Source organism: Manis javanica, chromosome 9, assembly GCF_040802235.1.
Source record: "Manis javanica isolate MJ-LG chromosome 9, MJ_LKY, whole genome shotgun sequence".
NCBI classification, from domain to species: Eukaryota; Metazoa; Chordata; class Mammalia; order Pholidota; family Manidae; genus Manis; species Manis javanica.
In genome coordinates, this window is record NC_133164.1 from 81,554,291 (window position 1) to 81,574,835 (window position 20,545).

A 20,545-nucleotide genomic window follows, 5' to 3' on the forward strand; every position below is an offset into this window, starting at 1 on the left:
TAGATGCAAAAATACTCAATAAAATATTAGCAAACAGAATTCAACAGTATATGAAAAGGATCATACACCATGACCAAGTGGGGTTCATCCCAGGGATGTAAGGATGGTACAACATTCGAAAATCCATCAACATCATCCACCACATCAACAAAAAGAAAGACAAAAATCACATGATCATCTCCATAGATGCTGAAAAAGCATTTGACAAAATTCAACATCCATTCATGATAAAAACTCTCAGCAAAATGGGAATAGAGGGCAAGTACCTCAACATAATAAAGGCCATATATGATAAACCCACAGCCAGCATTATACTGAACAGTGAGAAGCTGAAAGCATTTCCTCTGAGATCGGGAACCAGACAGGGATGCCCACTCTCCCCACTGTTATTTAACATAGTACTGGAGGTCCTAGCCATGGCAATCAGACAAAACAAAGAAATACAAGGAATCCAGATTGGTAAAGAAGAAGTTAAACTGTCACTATTTGCAGATGATATGATACTGTACATAAAAAACCCTAAAGACTCCACTCCAAAACTACTAGAACTGATATCGGAATACAGCAAAGTTGCAGGATACAAAATTAACACACAGAAATCTGTAGCTTTCCTATACACTAACAATGAATCAATAGAAAAAGAAATCAGGAAAACAATTCCATTCAACATTGCATCAAAAAGAATAAAATACCTAGGAATAAACCTAACCAAAGAAGTGAAAGACTTATACTCTGAAAACTACAAGTCACTCTTAAGAGAAATTAAAGGGGACACTAATAAATGAAAACTCATCCCATGCTCATGGCTAGGAAGAATTAATATCGTCAAAATGGCCATCCTGCCCAAAGCAATATACAGATTTGATGCAATCCCTCTCAAATTACCAGCAACATTCTTCAATGAATTGGAACAAATAATTCAAAAATTCATATGGAAACACCAAAGACCCCAAATAGCCAAAGCAATCCTGAAAAAGAAGAATAAAGTAGGGGGGATCTCACTCCCCAACTTCAAGCTCTACTACAAAGCCATAGTAATCAAGACAATTTGGTACTGGCAAAAGAACAGAGCCACAGACCAGTGGAACAGATGAGAGACTCCAGAAATTAACCCAAACATATATGGTCAATTAATATTTGATAAAGGAGCCATGGACATACAATGGTAAAATGACAGTCTCTTCAACAGATGGTGCTGGCAAAACTGGACAGCTACATGTAGGAGAATGAAACTGGACCATTGTCTAACCCCATATACAAAGGTAAACTCAAAATGGATCAAAGACCTGAATGTAAGTCATGAAACCATTAAACTCTTGGAAAAAAACATAGGCAAAAACCTCTTAGACATAAACATGAGTGACCTCTTCTTGAACATATCTCCCCGGGCAAGGAAAACAACAGCAAAAATGAGCAAGTGGGACTACATTAAGCTGAAAAGCTTCTGTACAGCGAAAGACACCATCAATAGAACAAAAAGGAACCCTACAGTATGGGAGAATATATTTGAAAATGACACATCCGATAAAGGCTTGACGTCCAGAATATATAAAGAGCTCACACGCCTCAACAAACAAAAAACAAATAACCCAATTAAAAAATGGGCAGAGGAACTGAACAGACAGTTCTCTAAAAAAGAAATACAGATGGCCAAGAGACACATGAAAAGATGCTCCACATCGCTAATTATCAGAGAAATGCAAATTAAAACTACAATGAGGTATCACCTCACACCAGTAAGGATAGCTGCCATCCAAAAGACAAACAACAACAAATGTTGGCGAGGCTGTGGAGAAAGGGGAACCCTCCTACACTGCTGGTGGGAATGTAAATTAGTTCAACCATTGTGGAAAGCAATATGGAGGTTCATCAAAATGCTCAAAACAGACCTACCGTTTGACCCAGGTATTCCACTCCTAGGAATTTACCCTAAGAACACAGCAATCAAGTTTGAGAAAGACAGATACACCCCTATGTTTATCGCAGCACTATTTACAATAGCCAAGAATTGGAAGCAACCTAAGTGTCCATCAGTAGATGAATGGATAAAGAAGATGTGGTACATATACACAATGGAATACTACTCAGCCATAAGAAGTGGAAAAATCCAACCATTTGCAGCAACATGGATGGAGCTGGAGAGTATTATGCTCAGTGAAATAAGCCAAGCGGAGAAAGAGAAATACCAAATGATTTCACTCATCTGAGGAGTATAGGAACAAAGGAAAAACTGAAGGAACAAAACAGCAGCGGAATTACAAAACCCAAAAATGGACTAACAGGTACCAAAGGCAAAGGGACTGGGGAGGATGGGTGGGCAGGGAGGGATAAGGGGGGGGAAGAAGAAGGGGGGTATTAAGATTAGCATGCATGGGGAGAGGGAGAAAGGAGAGGGTGGGCTGCACAACACAGAGAGTACAAGTAGTGACTCTACAACATTTTGCTAAGCTGATGGACAGTAACCGTAATGTGGTTGTTAGCGGGGACCTGATATAGGGGAGAGCATAGTAAACATAGTATTCTTCATGTAAGTGTAGATTAAAAATTAAGAAAAAAAAAAAGAAAGAAAGAAAGAAAGAAAGAAAAGGGGGATTACTCCTTGATAGGATAAAACTATTGGTAAATCAAAGATAAACGCATGCTTTAAATATCCTTAATGTTGACCACTTAAAGGGTGTTAGGTGATCAGCTATGGAGGTACTCTTTTCTGATAGTATGCCTTTCTCTTAATAAAAAAAAAAAAAAAGTTCCTGTGTGCTGACCTCCAATGAGTTCTGCACAGTGGTATAGAGGGCATGTCAAAGTGTGGGCAAAGGGTCTGTTTGTTTCTATGCAGAAGATCAAGGCCTAGCTTGGATACCCAGAAAATGAACTAAGATATGATATGAGGAGGAGCTTCGGGCATCAGCACTCTCTGGAGGACTTGTGCCGGGGGATGATCATCAAAAAGCCTCCACAGGGATCCAGACGATGCTGTGGTTGTGGCTGCATCCAGCCCACCGTCTCCTGGACTTGCCATAGGAATGAAGAGGGAGATGTCTAGGCTGGCATGTGCATACAGTGAGACAACGAATTTGACTGGATCTGTACTGTTGGAACTCAACCAGGAGTTGGGAGGGGTGCAAGTTGTAGCACTCCAAAATCTCATGACTATAGACTATCTACAGTTAAAAGAACATATGGGATGTGAACAGATCCCAGAAATGGGCTGCTTTAATTTGTCTGATTGTTCATGTACAGTTGGACAATATCCATCATATCATAGATAAATTTTCACAAATGCCTAGGGTGCCTAAATGGTTTTCTTGGCTTCACTGGAGATGGATGGTAATTATAGATTTGCTTTGTTTATGTCACCGTATTCCTATTATGTTAATATGTATGTGCAAATTAGTTAGTAGTTTAAAACCTATACATACTTAAGGTACTCTACAAGAAGATATGTCAAAGAAATAATCAATCCTCCCATGTTTCCTTCCATATGCTACATCTATAGCTTTTCTTCTTCCTTCCTAATTACAACCCTTAAATAGAATTCGTGCCTCATATCGAATTTACCGAGTATCATAATTCCTCCAGGTGGTAAAGATACCTCGAGACAAGTGCTGGGCATAGAAGCCACAGGGCATAAATCTGCAAAGAAGTAAAAAGCTAACCTTTGCAAACAATATGGCTTCTCTCTCACTTACCAACTTTACATTTCCCTGTATGGCCCCGGAAGATGACTGGTTAGCCAGAGACAGGTAAGATTCCTCAAGGGAGGAACAACCTAAGACAGACACAGTCGCAGGGGGGCCATCAGATGAGAATTTGGGGATCAACAGAGGTGAGACTCAGAACCTCACCCCCCCTGCTTTGAGAGAAATCTTCTGCATCCGTGGATGTCTTGCTGCCCTTGTCTAGCCTGGATTAATACTTAGTCCATAGGCACACACCTGATCATCTGATCATCTACATTTGCCCTCTTACAGCACTAAACTATGTTTTCTACCTTTATCTTGCATCTACCTACCACTTCAACATTTTATTAAAAATAAAAATAATAACAATAATAGAGGGGAAATGTGGGATCAACATATAAATCAAGTACAAAAATTAAACGAATATTCATATTTGACCTGATTGTTTATAGGTCATAATGCATGATCAAAACCGAAAGTTTCTGTGATGAATGCCCTTGTACTGTTCACCATGTAAGAATTTATTCACTATGTAAGAATTCTTTCACCATGTAAGAACTTGTTCGTTATGCTTCAGAAGATTGGAGACTGACGAGAATTAGGTTTGGGGTGGATTAATGATTGTGCTTTGAGTCCCCTATACAGAATTTTATTGTTGTTAACAACCATTTGATCAATAAATATGAGAGATGCCCTCTCAAAAAAAAAAAAATCAAACCGGTTGGTTTGGTTATAACATAAAAAAAAAAAAAAAAGGTTTGACAAGTAAGAATGAATGTGGCGATGAGCTTGGCCAGATTCTTCCTGGCTGCTTTGATCTTGAAGCATTGTCAGTAAACCTGATCAATAAAGACACACATTGGTTCACCCCTTTAAAAAAGAAAAAAATAAGAAATAAGGAATCTTTAAGTATCTTAAATAAAATACCTGTCTGTTATCAGTGACATCTGAATCTGTTCTACTTTTCTGTATATCCTCTAGCACTGGGTGGACAGTACCACCCAATGCTAATGTCATTTCTCTGTAAAATGCTTGTTAAATGAATCAACTGAATTGAATCCTTTTTAGCAGTGGGTAATTAGTGCTGAAATAAGGATAAAATGCTATGCTTGAGCCTTTCTTTCCCATTCTGACCAGCATCAGTCTCATGTATTTAAATGAATAGATCATTTTAATTTGCTTCAGTCAGTGCCAGTGCTGTCATTCTGCTCTGGGTTGGCTGAAGCCAAATGAAATAGCAATTCTGAGAGGAAACTGCTTTCTACTCAGAAGGAGGGAGATGATCTCAGCTTCTCACCCATCCCGGGTGTGATAATAAGCCTTTTCATTCACATCACTCATGGTTGCCACTTTTGGGCCATTTTGAAATAAAAGATAGTTCTCTTTCTCATTTTCTAGAGATGAGTAAAATGTCTTTTATTTCTTGATTTTTCCCTTGACATCTTACGTTCCCTTGATATCTTTGATAACAATAAGTCTAGTGCCTACATGCAATTCTAGTTTTTCTTTTAGAACAATTGCTTCATTTCACAGATGAAAAAATGTAATAAAATTGCTGTCTAATACTAGGGATTTTCAGCTACAGGCAATACAAAAATACATTTACAATGGCATCATCAAAGAGAGGGCTGTTTTTCCTACATGACAGACACTGATGTGGTAGGTCCATTCTGGCAGGTCCAGACTTTGGCTTCCTTTATTCTCTGCCTTCTTCAACACTCGTGTGTTTCTCCTGTGCTTGCCACCTGGTGAGCTCTTACAGCTGCCTTCTGTGAATGTTACAGAGGAGGAAATGGCAAAACCACACTAGCAACCTCCTCCTCCTTTCAGTAGGAAAGAAGCATTTATAGCAATCCTTGCATTACTGTTCCCTGAGGTCTTACTGCCCAGCACAAAGTCACATGACACATCTGGGTGTGGGAGACCCTCGGAAAGCCAGCATGTTTAGCTGGGCATGTTGCTCCCTGAGCCAAGTCAGGGTTCGGTCAGCAGGAAAGGAGGGAATGGCTGTTGGGCAAGCAACATGCTGTGGCAGCCATTTAATTCCATATGAGTGGAGACCCACGAGGACGTTGTACTTTGAGCATCATGTTAGTATGGGGCATCATTCATTACTCAGATCATTTCTAGTTTATAAGGATATTTTCCATTTCTTTTTTGTCCTTGTGGAAAGAACTCAGTTTGAACATGTGGAGTTTGAAATGCCTTTAAGAGATCCCATGGACTTGATAAACGAAACTGTAGAAATGGATAGTCCAGGAACAAACCTCAGCCTGTCTGACATTTCAAGGTTAACTAGAGGAGAAAAGCTGACACAGGAGATTACAAGAGAATGCCCGTTCACGGCAGGGCAACTGTCAGTGTGACATCACCAGAGCCAGTGGACAATTATGATTCAAGGAGATAGTGGTTAACACTGCTGAGACACTGCGTATGATGCACACCCAGGTGGACACATAGGGCTTGATGCATACAGGTCATTAGTGACCTTAGAAGGCAGAGAAGTGAGATACGAGGAAGTAGAGATAACTTTTTTGAGAAGTTTGGCTATGAGAGGAGCAGTGAACAGTAGCTAAAGGAGAATGTGGGTTCCAAGAAGAGTTTCCTGTTTTGTCTTTTTTTCTTTTTCTGCTAGGCGAAACTGGAGTGATTAGAATATATGAGGGCCCACACATCCTGGAGAATGAGGTGGGTGAGGCCCAGACATGATACGGTGAGGGACGGGCTTTGGAGAGGAGAGTGTTCTCTGCAATTGGATGGAAAGCAGGGAGGGAAATGATGCACTCAGACGCGCAAGCTCCTGTCTTCTCCAAGCTCAGCCACAGAGTGCGAAAGGGTGGAGGTCAGTGGAAGGTCGGGAGAGTGCAAAGCAGCCCAGGTGATGGTGGGGACAGTCGTTTTTAGTAACACCTCATCTGCACTAATGTGTAATTTTTTCCTGGAAGATCTTTAGTTATGCAAAACAGAGCAGCAGAAGAGTAAGATTGATCTGTGGTTGGCTTTCTTTTTTCACAAGCATATGTGATAAAAGGTCAAAGAGGCAAGAGAGTTCAAGTTATTTGCAAGAGGGTCAAATACTGGTCAAAAGAATCTAAAACAAGGGAAGGGAGTTATGATGAGAGGGGACTGAGGATCAGAAAAAAGGGACATCAGTGGCCTGAGAATTCCAGTGATGCTGAAAACATCATCAGAGTTGGGATAGCTGAGCAAGCAATCTGGAAGCAGATGACTTTGCAGTCCAATGGGCTGTTTGCTGAGTGATTTTAGAAGCACTGCCATCTTGGGTAATGACAAGATCCAGAGGGTTTTCTTTGCAGGAGTAACAGACTGAAAAAAATCACACAACAGAGCAAGGGGGGTTACATCCTGATAATCTTAGTGATGGATTGCCTCGAGGGCTTGGCAGAATTGATCTTTGGCCTCGAGTGGTTCTGTATAGTGTTGTGTAGTGTAGGATTGTATCATGTAGTATAAAGTCACATAGTATCATGTAGTATCCGGTAGTACCGTGTAGTATCAGATAGTACCATGTAGTATCAGGTAGTAGCATATAGTATCAGGTAGTACCATGTAGCATTTTTTAGTATTGCATAGCATCATGTGTGTAGTATCATGTACTATCCGATGGCACTGGGTAGTAGCATGTAGTATCGGGTAGTACTGCGTGGTACCATATAGTACTGGGTAGTACTGTGTGGTATCAGGTAGTATCATGTAGTGTGACCTGGGTCAGGCAGTTCTTTGTTCAGGTAGCTTTGACAGCTGCTTGGGTAAGCATGGGAGGGCCCTGGTCACTCACTGTCTTTGGCATGCCCCACTTGCTAACACAGCTTCTGTCCAGCATTTTGGGGAGATTTGCTGTGCTTGAATGGGAGTTTCATGGGGAACCCGAACTAGACCTCCCCCTCTCACTTGCTTATCTCATGGCTGGCTATATTGGTTTTGCTAGTATTATTCTTGGAATGAAATGAGTGAATATTCTCATATAACTTCTAAAAAATGTCTTCAATACCTGTGTATTTTGTTCTGCCTCTGATATTAGTTGCTGTTCATGTTACCTAATCCAGCACTGGTATTTTCTGCTGGATCATTTTATAAAACATCAGAAGTACCCAATAAGTTTTTAGGTGGTGGTTTGTTTTTAATTTGGAAAGTCTCAATGAATATCATTTACATATTTTAGTCTTTCTAGTTCTTCTTTTCTGAGGGTCTTTTCAAGGTGTCTTTTTTTACTTCCTGAAGGAGTAAATGATGTGAAAATCCTTCCAGGTCAAGCTGTTTGTCCTACTCCAGGGTGCCGAGGAATAGGCCATATCCATGGTCCACGGTATTCAGGACATCACAGGTAAAATTTTTTCTTATTTAAATTACTTCAGGGATGAGTTAAAACATTATGCTGAATGGCAGATACAGGTAGCATCATAAACAACTCTCTTGGCCCTGGATGCCTCCCCTTCATTCTCCCTCTTTGACATTTTCTGCCTTCCCCAGAGCCTTCTTGGGCTCCCAAGACTTTGTTCACTCATGTCACCTTCCAGAGTCCCTGCTCTCTAACTTTTCTTAACAAATCCACACACCTTGGAGGCCACTCACCACTCTGTGTCCCAACCCAGTCCTGAATTTTTTCCACACATGTGGAATCTTGATTTCTTCTAGAAAATATTCCAGAACCTCTTGCCTTTTTCCCTCTTTCTTTCAACTTGTCCCTATTAATATTTATCTCTGTGTCTTATTCATTTGGAGGTGAGATACTTCTGTGGAAGAATGGAAGCAAATAAGTGTGAAGGTATGTTGCAAAAATTATGCCCAGGTTATAAATGATAGTAGTACAGAGAGGATTGTGCTTGTAAGGAAAAATAAGTACAAACAAATGTACTTTTTCTGTTCCCACCAAGTGGTAAAATAATGTATAGATGAATTATTCATATTGGTGATCTTGTTATACAGTACATAAATTAAAACTGAACAGACTTGACATGAAATTTATCCAAGTACATAAATGTATAAAACAAATACAATAGATAAGTACAAAGAGAAAAGAATAAGTCATAAAATAGAAAATGTGAAGCAAGAAAATGTTTATTTGGTCAAAAGATACCCAAATGGAAGTCTTCAGATGATTGCAGTCCTGGAAACCAGTGTTTAAAGCAGTTCTAAATGAATCGAAGCAAATGTTACTATAAGAAATAATGGTAAACACTCCCAAATAGCATACATGAATATGTTATATGTGTAAATATAATAGTAATACATAAAAAAAATAATACAGTTTCCATACAAAAAAAAAAAGACATGCGAACACCTTGGTCACTTGGGCAGATGTGGAGCACTCCTGGGTTTGAAAAGCAGGGCAGGACCTGCTGGAGCTGGTGGTGTTGTGTGAAGCAGGTGAAGGACCTGTGGTGGGAGGGAGGGAGGCAGGCTGCGGGCACGTCACTGGAACGGTGGTCTGTATTAGGTAAGGTGTTGGAGTTGACAGCCACTCTCCAGACATCCCTAGGGGAACATGGCTGTGAAGAATCTTGCTCACAATTTTCTTATGTGTTTTTTGTTTGTTTGTTTAATCTAAAGCTGCAAACTCCATTGTGATTCTCACTAGTCATATGTATCTGTTTAAATTAAAATTAAATGAAGTTAAAACTTCAGCTCCTTAGTCTCACTTAGTCACATTTCAAGTGCTCAGTGAATTTACCATGTTCAGAGGTTTTTGAGTGGCAGGTATTTCCGTATTAAATAACTGGCCATTTTAGTGCCTTCTTCAAAACTTGAATCGTTATCCTCAAAGTTAGGCAGTCCTGTTGCAGTTTGGTCTGCACCTTCACTCCCTCCAGAGTTTACCTTCCTGTGGCCCTGGGACTGAAATCACAGACATCAGCCCTGTCAGCTCCCGCAAAGCCTCTCCTCTCCAGATGACTTGCCTCCCACATAGGTTTTAAGGCAGCGCAGCTCATTTGCCTCCGCCTACTGGCCAGAATCACAGCAGGTGTGCCCCACCTTGTTCTGGCAGCTTCCCTGAACCTTTCTCATCTAGTATGGCACAAATAGGTCTGACTGTTGTTCTTATTTGTAGTATCTAATTATGAATAATATTGAGAATATGTGATGTCATTTTCTCTACCAAGTAGCCTTTAAATGTTGGCCTCAAGACTTATGAAAAAACTTAGAAGACTATGGAAATAAAGAAGAGTTTTAAAAAGACATTCTAAGAAGCTTAGGGGGGTAAAAATGAAATACTGAACATATGTGCTACTGAGAAAATGGGACATTTTTAGGGAACCGAAAGACAGGAGACATTGTATCTACTGACCCCACGATTGACAGTCCTGCTCGGGCAATGCCTTTGTAGTTGAACCAGGGCTGGTCCTGGAACTTGAGCAGGGCTCATTGGAGAAAGGGGGGAGTCTTGAAAAGATTGAGGATTCCAGTATCTCAGAGAAGAATAGAAAAAGCAGTGAGTACCTGTGACAAGCTTCTCCTTGGAATGGAAAAGACAAAAAGTAGGGATATTTCTGCAACTTGCATTTAGAACTTATAAGTCATTTAAGCCATCAAATAAATAAATTCTGACTTAAACTCTGAAACAAAGAGCAGATAGATAGCTTTTATTATGTTTAACACTATTTTGTATTCAAGGAATGAGGACAAACATCTTGGTGGAGTTTGTATTGATTATAAGGCAGTTATAGATAAAAGGTTGCCCCTAGGAGGCAGTGAGCATTTCTCCTTTAATGATTTTTAGTGACAGGTCTGTCTTTGTCAAGTTAGCTTTGGGGTGCTAGAGTTACTCACTGATTGATTATATCCATTTTCAAATAATATATTGATTTCTTTCTAAACTACCAATTCTGTTTTTAATTCACTCCAGGTCCTCACATTGTGAAAGTCATTTACAAGTTCATCAACTATGAATATATGAACTATGAGAAACTGTTGAAAGGAAAGGAGCGACACACAGCAGCAATTCACCGGAGAATTCCGCTTTATTAAGGAAAGGTGCTGGGTTATATAGGAAGGGGCATGAATTGATTGAGGTGTCACTTCTATGGGGCTGTTGGCTGTTGGCTAGGTGCTGGGATTGGGAGGGGGGCGAGAGGTGATGGGCTTCAGGTAGCGCCGGCGGGAACCGAGGACCCCCGAAGAGAAGCCAGAAGTTTGCCATTTTACTGGTGGGGACCCTTCATTTCCCCCTTTCTCCTCTATGGGGTTGTGGACGTTGCTTTCTCTCTGGCTGCTTCCTGCTGAATGGGGGCGGAGAAGGGAGTGAGGGCTTGAGGATCGGGAGGAAAGGGTTGATAGGACTCCCTACAGTAAGGATGAGTAGATGTGGACTTCTTCAGGTTGGAAATCAATGAAGGTTCCCTGTAACCATAGGTCGAGGACCTGTTGATTCCAATGGTGCCAAGAGGATATGGGTGTCAGGAGCCAGGCGTCTGCGGCCATTGTTTCCAGGAACAGTTTCCAGTGGAGAGAGGGGTCCATCTCAGTGTGTGGTGAGGAGGTCACGTGAGGGTGAGGGATCTTCTGTGGCCAGAAGCTGGAAGTTCCTGAGTAAAAGCTGGTTGAAAGCTTGATTAGAGATTTTTCCGACTTGGGATTTGATGAACTTTATTATACAGGGTAAGAAGAGACTGGCGAGAAGAATGATTATTATGGGCCCTGCAATGGGCCAGAGCTAGGTGAGGAGGGGGTTTGTTAGTATTGAAGAGAATGGGTTGGAATTGGAAGCAGAGTGGAGGCTGGAGGCAAGGTCAGTGAGTTTGGTAATGTCAGTTTCTACAATGCTGGATTCGTTGATGTAATAGCAGCACTCTTCCCGGAGGAAGACGCAGGTGCCGCCCTTCTCGGCTGTAAGCAGATCTAAGGCCCACCGGTTTTGAAGGGTGACTTTAGTCAGCGAAGTGACCTGTCTTTGGAGAGAGGCTAGGGAATCAGCAGTGGATGTCAGGGCTCCCTCAAGTTTGGCGTTGAGATCTCTAACTGCCCATAGAGAGTGACTCAAGGCTTCTCCCGAAAACCCTGCCCCAATGGCTGAGGTGATCAAAGAGATACCGACCATGATGGGAAGGAAAGCAGCTCTTTTTGTGCGCGAGGGCAAGGGAGGTTGGAGCTCAAGAAATTCTGCCATGCTGTAAAGTGTAAACTGTGGGATTAGGGTGACAAGAATGCAGGGTGTATTGGAGTTGAGAGGCAGTGAGTTGAAAAGACTGCCATTACACCAAAAGAAGTGTCCCGGTTGCATAAAAGTCTTAGAGCTAGAGGTAGGGGTGTAGATAGAGAGGCAGTGAAGTGCGCTGGAGGGGGGTGGAGTTGGGCCTACACAGTGGTGGATGGTGAGATTATCTGCGTATTCTGGTTCCCATAGGGATATGTCTGCTAGGGGGCAGAGGGGTTGTCTTTCTGAATGGAAGGAGTAGTTGGAAATATTAAGGGGCATGGCGGCCAGCAGTGGGCGCTGTAGTGATGCACACAAGAAACAATTGGCGGTTTTAAGGGTGTGGTTGAGAAAGATGGTGGTGTCTTGAATGAGCTGTAATGAAGAGTAGGAGAAATGAGAAGAGGGGCTGGGATAAGAAGATGAAGAGGCGCTGTCAAGAGTTTGGATAATGACTTTTTCGGAATGTCTGATATCTGATGCAACTTGAGAGATCTGGGAATGAGAGGGAACATACTTTTGAGAGATATGAGGACCCCCCATAGTAAACTGAGGCTGTGACTCTGGCGGCCCATCAAGAGTCTCAGGGATCTGGGATTGATAAGGAGAATGAGCTGTTGGGATATTTCATGAAACGGTTGGAGGAGTAATACTGTGGGTACTGGAAGTTATCCATGTAGTGAATGGCGCAAGACCAGTAGGGACATCTGTAGGTGTCTGGCCACTGCCTGCAATAGGCTTGTTTTTGGTCATAGAGGAAGCAGAGGTAGGGAGAATAAGGGTAGCTGCTAGTGAGCACTTCGGTGGAGGGAGGAAAGTGGAGGTATAAAGGCTCAGAGCAGCTTTTCAGAGGGCAGTCTGGTGTGGCAATGAGGGCAGTAACTTTTGTTTGATGCTGTGTGTAAGTCTGTCTGACTTTGAATCGCCATACAAAGGAGGCTGGAGTGGCGGAGAAGACAATAGAATGAGGAAAAAAAGCGAGAGAGCAGTAAAGAAGGAAAAAGTCATGATTCAGGTATGGATGGCAAAGGGGGTGAACAGGGTTTTGGAGCAAAGAGGACAGTAAGGTCAGGAGTCTGGAGGGAGGGAGGGAGAGTCTGTAAACTTTTGTAGGTTAAGAGATCTTTTAGGTGATGTGGGGACAGAATGGTAAGGGGGGCCCTGAATGTCAGTTTATGAGCTTCCTTCTGCAAGAGCTGTCTAGTGGCTAATGCTCATAGGCAGGGGGCCCATCTCCGAACTGTGGGGCCTAATTGCTTGGAGAGATAAGCTACTGGGGCAAAGGATGGGCCATAATATTGGCCTAGGAATCCTAGAGCTTGACTGGACCTCTCATGAATGTATAATGAGAAGGGCTTTGACAAATCAGGAAGATGGAGAGCTGGGGCTTCCACAAGGGCTTGACAGAGCTTAATGAAGGAGTGTCAGGGTGAGGAGGATAATGGTTCTTTAGGGAGGCCCTTGCTGAAGTCGTATAGGGGTCTTACCAACAGGGAGCAGTTAGGGATCTATGCTCTAAAATATCTAGCCAGGCCTAGAAAGGAAAGGATTTCTGTCTTGGTTTTGGGAACGGGCAGGTCAGAGAGGAGCCATTTTCTGTCTAAGGTAATGGACTTTCTTTTTTGAGATAGAAGGAATCTGAGGTAAGTGACAGGAGGGGAAGAGATTTGATCTTTGATGGGGGATACTTGGTAACCTCTGGAAGCTAGAAGGTTAAGTAGGGAGGCAGTGTCAAGTTGAGACTGTTCTCACGAGGGACTGCAGAGTAGAAGATTGTCCATGTATTGTAATAAGGTGGACTTGGAGTGATCATGATGAAACTGTTTGAGGTCCTGAGCTAGGACCTGTCTAAAAATATGGGGACTATCTCAGAAGCTTTGTGGCAAAACTGTCCAAGTGAGTTGTTCAGAATGTCTTGTGTATGGGTCTGTCTAGATGAAGATGAAAAAATCTTGGGAGCAGGGGTCTAGAGGGATAGAAAAATGGGTCCTTGAGATCTAGGACTGAGAAGTGGGATGCTGAGGCAGGGATCTGTGATAAAAGGCTGTATGGATTTGGAACTAAGGGATGGATAGGGACAATGGCCATGTTGATAAGGCAAAGGTCTTGGACAAGGTGGAAAGATCCGTTGGTTTTTTTAATAGCTAATATGGGGGTATTAAATGGGGAGTGAGTGGGTCTGAGGTAATTTCTGTTTAAGAGATCTTGAATGATGGGTTGGAGGCCTATGAGGGCTGAAGTGGTTAGGGGATATTGGGCCTGACAGATATACTGAGAGGGGTCACGTAATTTGATAGAGGCAGGAGGACATAGAGCCATGGAGGGGCTTGTAATGTCCCAAACTTTGGGATTTACAGGGTATATCAGGGCGGAACCAGAGCTTTCATTGGGTAGAGGGGGGGTCTTTGGCTATGAGGGCCATCAGAAAGGGAGTACTGGGGGCTGTGGGAGTGGATATAGTTATGGAAACGTGGAGGAGAGAAAGGATGTCCCATCCTAGTAAAGGGATGGGACACTGGGGCATAACCAGGAAGGAGTGGGAGAAAGGTATGGGATTGTCTTGGATTGTGCATAAAAGGGGGGGGGAGGTTTAATGGAAAAATCTGTTTACCTCTTACCCCGACTATAGGAGTAATGGCTGGCGTGGTAGGGCCCCAGTATTCTCGCAAGACTGAGAAGGTGGCTCCTGTATCTAGAAGGAAGGAGATGGCACAACCGTCTACTGTTAAAGTAACCCTGGGCTCCTGTTTGGTGATGGAAATGGTTGGGCAAGAAGCCCCCGGGCCCCATCAATCTTCTTCTGCCAGCCCCACTACGGCAGGCTTAGGATGGGGGTTGTTCGTCCAGCCTCCCCTTCGGGTGGGTGGGCAATCAGACCCCCAGTGGCCCTTTTTGTGGCATCTGGGGCATGGGGTGGTAGGAGATCTGGGGGAGGGGCATGCCCTTGACCAATGTCCCTCTTATCTGCACTTGAAACAAGCTCCTGGAGGCGCTTGTTTGTAGAGGGGCGCCCAGGTTGTGGTTTTATCAGCTGGGCCAACATTTGGAAATTGGCCTGATCAGCCTTTTGTTTACGGCGTTCTTTCTCCTCCTCCCGGTTATGGAAGACTTTAAAGGCCACTGTTAGGATCTCAGTCGGTGGGGTAGTGGGGCCCTGTTCTAACTTTTTGAGCTTAGCTTTAATGTCGGGGTAGCTTTGAGCTAGGAAGTATGTCATAAGGACATGTCTTCCTTCAGGTGTTTCTGGGTCCAGGCTGGTATACTGTAATAGGGCTTAAGTGAGTCTGTCTAAGAACTCGGAGGGGGTTTCGTCTCTCTTTTGAATTATGTCTTGGAGCTTTTGAAAATTGACTACTTTACGAGCTGCCTTTTTCAGACCTGCTATTAAGCAGGAGGCAAAAATATCTCGAGAGCAGAGACCCATGGCGGTGTTATAATCTCAGTGTGGGTCTTGTTTGGGGACAGCAGTGGGGCCAGGGGGATAGGTGGGGTCAGTCCTGTGGGTTTCGGTAGTGCACGTTTGGGCAAAGTCCCAAACTCATCTACGCTCTTCAGGAAGGAGAGTATTGGCCAGGAGCATGAAAATGTCATGATGTGTGAGGCTGTTAGACTGGAGGGTCCATTGAAACTCCCTGATGTATGTCGTGGGATCAGTGGAAAAGGATCCTAGGCGTTTCTCTAGTTGGGCTAAATCTCCTAAGGAGAAAGGGACGTGAACGCGCACGATGCCTTCGGATTCTGCTACCTCCCGGAGGGTGGTGATAATTTTGGGAGGCCCTCGGGACTGAGTCTGAAGGGGACTGAAGGGTTCTGGCTCAGTCTGTGGGGGAGTGACGCGGTCTAGCCACGCCTAGTTGAGCAGGTCCTGAAGTGTGGAAGGGGGGCAAAGAAAATAAAGAAAGATAGAATCGGCCCCACGTGTCGCCAGCTAGCAGCCCAGCTGCTTGCCTCTGCCGCTCCAGTTGGGCTTGAACTCATGACTCTGAGGTTAAGAGTCTCATGCTCTACTAACTGAGCTACATCAGGGCTCCAGTTAATTGCTTATGGAATGCGTAAACAGAATGTTCTTTGTTCTCCATTCCTGCCACATCGGCAAGTAGGGGAAGGGCATAGCTAGAAGCAGGGGCGGTGTTTCTACACATCTACAAGGTCTCCCTATTTTCAGAGTGAGGAGTCTTGGCAAGATATGTTTTTGTGGGCAAATAACTTCTAAGGACTGCACCGGTTGTTCTCTAGCTTGTGCTTTCCCATGCTGCATTCAGACATGGGGGAAGGTGCTTTCCCATTCTCCCTACAAACATGTGAGAATACAAAGGCGGTCCCTAACAGGGGAGAAACAGGTGATGAGGGCAAAGACGGAGGAGGCCCCCAGGACCTAGTTAAAGGGGGTGCTGAAAGGCTCAGGCTTAATCTGCGGGGGGATGAAGGCGGAGGAGGTGAGATGGGGGAGGAGATGGTGGGGGAGGAAGGGAGAAGGGCTGTTGTGGGAGAAGAAGGGGAAGGGAGTGAATGGGAGGCTTCTGCGTGGGTGGTGGCTTGCAGGCTAGGAGAACTTGGAGGGGGCAGGGGTAGGAGGATGCAGAAAGCTTCGATATAGGGAATCTCCTTCCATTTTTTCACGCACTGGCAGTAAAGAGATTGCAAGTGATGTTAGGATCAAGAGTTCCCCCTGCGGGCCATTGGTTGTTATTGTCTAGGGTGTATGTCAGCCAATCTTGGAAGCAATATTTACGGAGAAGTTTTGGTTTTATATCAGGCGTCAGGGAGAGGGTAGCCAGATGCTTAAGCAGGCATTCAAGAGGTGAACTTTCAGGGAGGGATGAGGAGGCTCCCATGGCTAAAGGAGAGAGAAGGAGACAAACAGGGGAAGACGAACGGAGATCCTCGGACTGGAAGCAGACCGCAAGGAGACAAAGGGCGTCCCCGATGATCCTTGGTGGTCTGTGGAAACTCGTATACGAGTCGGAATTTCTTAGGAAGTGTGGGTCGTCACCCAGACTTCCCTAAGAAGGCAGTTTGCTGGAGTCACGAGGTACCTAGCGCTAGGAATTTTCGGCAGACAGAACAGATTTCAGCGGACTGAACAGAAGGAGGAGGGGGGGGGAAAGGGAGCATTCTCATCTGCAAAGGAGTCACCTCATTTATGGCTGTTGGAGGAGGGGCCTGAGGGTCCACCGCAGCCGTGAAGGCCTGAGGCGGGGAGCGTTCCCTCCTCGTCCCTGAGCGTCAGGGCCTTGCTGTACGATCACCATCAATGACACTGCGATAGCTTGGGGAAGAGTGGCCCACTCCGGGGGGAAAACTTCCCTAAAGGCCAGAGAGGAGTGGTGAGTGTGATGAGCCAGCGCCGGAAAAAGAGGATGAGGGCAAGCTGCTGCTGGTGTTGGGAGGAAGACGGGGCCCAGTTGGGGTGTCCCATCTCCTGGGTTTCGACACCAATGAAAGGAAAGGAGCGACACACAGCAGCAATTCACCGGAGAATTCCGCTTTATTAGGGAAAGGTGCTGGGTTATATAGGAAGGGCATGAATTGATTGAGGTGTCACTTCTATGGGGCTGGTGGCTGTTGGCTAGGTGTTGGGATTGGGAGGGGGGCGAGAGGTGATTGGGCTTCAGGTGGCACCGGCGGGAACCGAGGACCCCTGAAGAGAAGCCAGAAGTTTGCCATTTTACTGGTGGGGGCCCTTCAACTGTGAGTATAATTGAAGAATTTACTTAAATCCTCTTTTCATTAATTGGGCAAAAATTATTTTGATATCATTCATAATCTCTGGGACTTGTTTTCATGCTATTTCTATTATTCTAGTCTATATTTCACATGGCTTTACAAGATGAAAAATACTGTTTTTCAGTATGTATGTTTGGTGGTATCTGTTGAAAATAATACACATAGGCACACACAAACACACATGCACACGCACCCTATCTATACCTGCTAGAAATTTGCATTACATACTCAAAGTTATCATTACGCATTTTGCTTCTTATGTGTCAATGAGATGGTAAGGAAGAGATGAGAATTTTAAAATGTTGCTGTATTCTCCCAGAATCCTAGATGTACTGCTATAATCATCTCTAGCTTGAGTTTCCTGAAGTATTTAAATCATAAAACACACATATTCCAAAACATAAGTATTTTTTCTCTTGTCATAGATACATAACTTTACCAAAGTGTCATCATTCTACAGAATGCTTTTTACAGTCTCTAGTCCTGAAGATTCTTAGGCAAATATTCTTTTTAAGAAAAGAAGAAAAAACAAAACCAGAAACCCCCTCCGGTTCTACTGAGACCTGCCTGAAACAACTCCACTGACTTCTGCCTCCAACGCCCTGAGGAAGGGTCGGCAGCATAGGGCTCCACTTGAAGGAAGGTGGCTATTTTAGCTGCTTTTCTGTAAAATTCTCCCAGGCAGTGAAGTGCTTGCAAGTAGTGAATCTTGTTTTTAGCATTTCATGTCAGAATTTCAGATTCAGATATTGAAGGTCTGGTATTTTGAAGGAAGTAAACAGTGTTCTTAAAATAAGCTGTCAGCGTGTTGTTTTGTGCAGTTGTCAAAGAGAATAGTGACACGGGATATCGCTGAAGACGTTTAAAAAATAATATATTGCTCTAAAAGACCACACAGACCCTCCCTTGGTGTCCTTTTTAGATGGATTTCAGACAGGTTTCTTTTAGTTTTCATTAAAATAGTCAAGGGGTTAACAATAACATTCCAACCTGTTTGGCATTCATATAGAATCTGCATAAACCATTATTAGAAAGAAATTACATCAGTTCTTATCTGTATGAAAATAGGACTTTTGACACATAATTATCACACAATTTACATTTTATTTGAATGAGTTTACATAGTGAAGAAGATGAAATAGGTGTATTTTTTAACACAAAAATATTTAAAGATGACAATATTAGAACTACAAGATGTAAACTTACTTTAAAATCAGAGTCTAGGATTAGACATGAAGTTGTTTTCTCTAAATGAGTAGAACAGACTCCAGGAGACTTTATCTGCCTCTGTGTCATAAAACATACAAAAGTAATATATTTAGGAACTAATAATTATCTTCTGCATGCAGAGAGCCAGGTATTGTTACAACGTAAAGCCCTCTTTCACTGGTGCTCCTGTGTGGGATGCAGGACACACATTGCTATTGTCACTTTGTCAGGAACACAAATAGAAAAGGAACATCTGCTCAGAAGTGAGGATGTCAGATAAATCTAAGACATTTTGGGTGTTCTTCATGGAAACATGTAGCACAACTCAACCTCTATTCATGATTTATCTGGAATCGTTTTGTCAGCTTAAGAATAATGATGGAAATTATTTCAGGGGTTTTCTTCTTTTTTTGTGTGTGTGTGTGTATGTGTGTGTGTGTGTGTGTGTGTGTGTATGTAGCGTTAGTCTCTCTGTTGATGTTCAAAGTTTCAGACTGGCCTGGGTTGGGCTCCTAGCACTTACCATGACATATGGGCCAAACTACTGCACTATTCTTGGCTTCAGTTTTCTCACTGGGAAATGGGAACTCTTTGCAATAGAAAAGGTTAAATTCCGCAATGAGACTAAAATAGACATAAGTCTTTATTCACTGTATAATATAGCATCATATTACTTATTACTTGCTACTGAAAGCACAGCTATAGGAACTATAGGGAAAAACAATAGTATTTGCAGACCTTAATTCATCCATTTCAGATTATGATAGATAGATAAATAGGCAAAACAGATGCACAGAATATGAGTAACCTAATTTTAAAAAATTGACTGCAAGATATATATCAAGTTGTAAGGTGAACAAACTGACTTAAAAGCACTTTTCAAAACTCAACTATTTGGCCACAAACACTTTAAGAAACTCTGAAAACCAAAACATGTCAGACCCATTCTCTGAGCAAATGCAGTGAAACAAATTGTTGAGAAAAAAAACTCATCACCTAGAAGACATGCAAAGAAATTCATAAATATAATTTACAATTTATAAATAGAACTATAGGCTCACAAGGGAACTCAAACCTGGATCTCAGAAAATCTGGATTTCTGAGACTCTGCAGAAGCCATTATTTGAAAGAAATTGCGTAAGTTCTTATGTGCATGAAGAGGACTAGTGTAATGAGAACACCAAAGGCACGAACCCTTGGGATATCAATGTATGTATGTCCAGAGGTAGCTTTATATCTGACACAAGGAAGAATGAAAATAAAGTAAATACTCATTTGAAAAGTTATCAGAGTTTTAAAATGATTGAAAAAGAAAGGAAATTTTAAACTAAAAGTTCAAGTGAAGAAATGGGAAAATGAAAGCCAGCGAGTGGGTGTGAGTATCCAAGAACAAAACAACACTACAGCAAGTGGTATGCACAAGTGTGGCTGAGAAATGACCTTGGATGGTCCACACGGTGTTCTGAGAGGCCTCCTCTTGCTGAAGGAATTCATGGCACAGCTCTTGGGTTTCTTGCCGCATCGCTCTTACTTAATGCAATGCTTTGTTTTTAATCATGGATCTTCCTTTTGAGACCTGTGGAACGCCATTGGTCTCTTGCTCTGATAGATCTATCTCCCATCACTCTTAGAAGTCACTACCTTTTGTAGGATTTGTTTCTGTGTCCTTTGTCATGCAGGGTGTAACCTCCTCCCCCCACCAGCCGTTGTCCTCCTGCTGCTTGGGTAGGTTTTGAGCATATACAGTGCCACTTCAGAAGACAACCACCCATCGGGC